Source organism: Solanum dulcamara, chromosome 5 (assembly GCF_947179165.1).
Source record: "Solanum dulcamara chromosome 5, daSolDulc1.2, whole genome shotgun sequence".
Lineage (NCBI taxonomy): Eukaryota > Viridiplantae > Streptophyta > Magnoliopsida > Solanales > Solanaceae > Solanum > Solanum dulcamara.
In genome coordinates, this window is record NC_077241.1 from 24,560,176 (window position 1) to 24,564,580 (window position 4,405).

The 4,405-nt window shown below is 39.3% G+C and overlaps 1 pseudogene; it reads right to left on the reverse strand.

The window, feature by feature from the left end:
- Positions 1-3,971: 3,971 nt before the first annotated feature.
- On the reverse strand, positions 3,972-4,091 carry LOC129890942 (5S ribosomal RNA; annotated as a pseudogene).
- Positions 4,092-4,405: the final 314 nt, after the last annotated feature.

The following is a 4,405-nucleotide window of genomic DNA, read 5'->3' on the forward strand; positions in this document are numbered from 1 at the left end:
TCTTAGGGACCTAATTGGAAATTTGGATGGGGCACATTATAGGGGAGGTGTTGCCCAAATTTCTTTAACGCCTTAACAAACTAAAGGACTAGTCAAGGAAACGACTAAGGAAATAGATTCCATTAACATTAAGGCGTAATCCAAGATGCTGGAAATTTAAGAGTAGTTGATATTAATATTACTTTCATGTTGAATAGGTTCAAAGGACAGCGAAGCAAGCAGGATAAGGAATAATTCAGACAAGGTATGTAAAGCTTTCTCTTGGCATGTTTTGGTATAATCTCGTACAGCTATCTTTCTTTCCTTTTGGCAAGTTTTAGCCTTAAGTGAATTGTGTGTGGAATGTGGGGATAATTCCATTCCCAAAACTCCAAGTACGCCTCATAACCCCTATCCACTGCTTAGTTTTGGAATTTCTGTAAGGATTGAGTATTGCCTAATAAGGCTTCTACGTGTTAAACAGTAGTGTGTGAAAAGCTATCTCTCATTTTTCTTGACATGTATTTGGTACAAAAATGAGATTATGATGCCATAATGATTCATCGAGCCCCATGATGGGCCGGGTACGAAATATGTGGATGCAGATCCCCTGAAAGAAAGTACATACTACATAAAGCTTATTCTCTTTCTTCTTTTGGGCATGCCTTTGTCTTAGTTGTAAGTTGAATATGATATGAGCTCTAGGGTAACTCTATTCTCGAACATCTTTTATTTACTTCTGAATATTGAACTCCTACGGTAACCGAACTATTTCCCTGGAAATTGTTATATGCTAAAGAAATAACAAATATACAGGCTCCAAGTCTTACAGACTATATGTTAGCAAATGTTTCTGGTTCCATAAGCAATTTGGCTTTACTTTAGTACATGTCTAGGAGCCCCGAGATTATAATTGAGACAGCCCATAATGGCATTTAGAGGACACTCGAGATTACTACACCGTTACTTGGGTCCTCAAATAAAAGCTTAACTTTCTTATTTTGTCGAGTCTCTGATAATGATTTAAATTGCATATAGTTACTCACTACTCTACTCGTGTATATTGTAACACTTCTTTCCCTTAGTCCCGGGCCAGGATATGTTCTCGTGCACAGTTCACTGCATTACTCACTGAGTCCCTCAATAGAGGGCCAGGATACGTGTATAAATATATGATGATGTGTTGTAATAAGGTGGTGATGGCACTGGGGCCATGATAATTTTACAGAGATGATTCACCGGACCCCCGAAAGGGCCGGCTATATGATATGACTCGAACATGCATGTTTTTGTAATTCATAAAGTACAGGTACAGGTTTCTGAGTTGATATCTTATCCCCTGTTTCTCTATCTCAGATATGCTTCCAGTTGTATTATATTATGTTTTACATACTCAGTACATATATCGTACTGACCCCCTTTCTCGGGGGGCTGCGTTCATGCCCGTAGGTACAGATACAGATTTTGGGAGTCCGTCAGCTTAGGATTCCATGCAGCTCAGCTGGAAGAGGCTCCATTGTATCGGGGCCTAGTTTTGATAGTGTCCACGGATGTATAGAAATTGTTTTATCCATTCAGGGGTACGGCGGGGGCCCTGTTCCGCCATATGTTGTTATTTATATGTTTAGAGGTCTGCAGACATGTATATGTGGGTTGTGTATGTCAGTTTGATTAAGTTGGGTCTACATGATATATGATATATGTTATTATGTTATGGCAGCCTTGTCGGCTTGCGTGCCCTGTCATGTTGTGATACAAATAAAAATGGCTACAGTTTATGAAAATGTTATCGCCCAATGGGACTCTGTTGCATGATATTGTCTTATTTACGATTCAATGTGACCTCAGCTAATATATATGTATACGGGGGGTCTAGATCGGACCCCCATCACGGCCTACGGGGTTATGTCATGACAGAAGTGGTATCAGAGCAGTTCGTCCTCGGAGTGTCTGCAGACCGTGTCTAATAGAGTCTTGGTTATCGATGTGTTGCGCACCACATCTATAAACAGGAAGCTATAGGACATTTAGGATGTTACATTTCTTCTACATCTGAGATCGTGCTTTAGATCCGAGTCATAGAAAAAAATTCCTTATACTAACCTTGGATCTTAAAAGAAGGACGACACCAACAGAAAAAAGTAATTGATGACATGGAAAGTTACAAAGCATGCAGGTAAGTAAAGTAAAGGCACGAAAGATATTCGTCAGGTAAGGTATTGAAATATAAAGTTGAAACCTGAAAGGAAAGCAGACAGAAAGTGCAACAGATGCAGTTTGAAGTTAGACATATGAGGTAAGTCCGGTATTTTTATATTATTGTTGACGTTGAAAGCCCTGTGTGGCTGCGATATGAGATGACATTGAAAGCCCTGTGCGGCTGTGATATGATATGTATATATATATGTTGGCCCTGTGAGGCATTGTTGGTATTTTCTGCGTGCAGGTTTTGAGATAGTAAGGAGTATAGAGGAAACTCTGCCGAAATTTTCCTAGAACAGGGAAAAGGGAATAAAATGTACCTTTATAACATGTTTTGGAAATTGATACCGAGTACCCGTATTATGCTAAAGTAAAGTTGTAAGAGGTACCCTTCATTTCGTCAATAAGGGGCTCCCTTTTCACTCGAAGAATTTTATTTCGGAGGAACAAGGGCTTATTTAAGTAGAAGTTTAGATTACGGTATCTCCAACCGTATTTGTATTGTAGAAATATACACAGAGGGCTCAGAATGAAGGATAAGATGTCCCGTAAATGAGTTTCACTCTTTTAAAAAAAAATACCAAGCCCTCAACTCCTAATTGTAAATTAGATGAGTTGTTCATAACTCGAGGATAAACTCAGAAGGAGACCAGGTAGGGCAAGTACTAAAAAAAAATACTGTGATGTTTAAGAGGTTCTGATTTCTTCCAACAATGGTTGGAAAATGATGTACGATAATAGTTTATAATTTGCCACCGACTAATTGGGGAAAGAACTTCTAATAGAAGCACGTCAAAGAGATGTCAGGAACCAAATATATATATGAGTTAAAAAGGGGGATATGTAAGTATGAACTGAACAGTGTGATACGAGTATGCAGGGATAAAGTGGAACCACTAGTAAGACACACATAGTACGCGTTGCCTAAGTTAAAGGCCTGCATTGAGAATGGAGTAAGGGCATGGGGCTTAAGATATAAAAAAAATGACGCGTGTACACAACGTCGCCCCAAAAATAGTGGAACCCTTAAGGGACGAGGATGGAAAACTTAAGGAACAAACGATGCAACTTTTATTCGTCCCAAGAAACAAAGGATATAGGTTGGGACAAAGCCACTGCTTCAAGAAAACTTGGAATAGTTATCGTCGGAATACTAGTACTGCCTAATTGAAATTGAACGACTACAAGTACAAACAAATGAAAGTACGAGTACCCTCTAAAGGGGGGAAGTTAATGAAAAAATGGCAAAAGTAAGGTGAAGGCAATCGATATGGTAATAAATGTGAAATAGACATCTAAACTTCGATAAGATATCTTGCTAAACCAAGTTGGAAAGGTCCGAAAGTTACCAATAATTGGATGGAAGCCGGAATGCTACATAAGGTAGCGTTAAGAAGTTTGTGACGAGACCCTAAACAACATAACACTAGAAGGCGGCTGCATATAAAAACAGAAAAATGTACCAATGAAAGGATATTGAATAATTCAACAGACACTACAAAGGATAACGACAGTATGCTAGACCAAAAGCCAAAATGTTGGTTATAGAGTTAGTCGCAAATGATATTGCGATAGATAAATAACCAAAGAAAAAGGAATAGAAAGCCTTCTGTGGTAGAAAATAAGGAGAACATAAAGTGAATAAAGGATTGTGGAGCTAAAGGTGTACGCCGATACTAGATGCAAGATAACAGACGAAAAGACGGGGCAAAACATAAAGACTCGCGAGACAATGCTAAGGTAAATCTGGAGCTAAGTTGAGTGGCCCCCCTCGTGGAAAAGGTTATAATGAAACGCGACATGAAGACTTCCCATGGAGGTCACCCATCCCAATATTACTCTCACCCCAGCACGCTTAACTTCGAAATTCTGATGGAACTTAATGCGTAAGTGCTGGTATGATCACACGAGATGGAAGAATCTGAACTAGCAACGGAGAAACGCTATGAGATTATGTACCCAGGGTATTATAAGATACGTTAAGGAGACTGTAACAAGGTCTTAAGAAAAACAAGAAGGATTAGCTATTTGCTAACTGACGACACACTTGAGTGCCACAGCTCTTCAACATAGAACAAGTTAATGAGAGAAAAACCGCAGAATGGCTATATAGGCCAGTGGGCGAGGGAATTTTGACACCACTTGGTAGCCAACTCTGAGGGAGAAAAAGCAAAACCCAAAAAGGTAAGGGTACCAGCTGATGTAATTTACAAATGACAGGAAG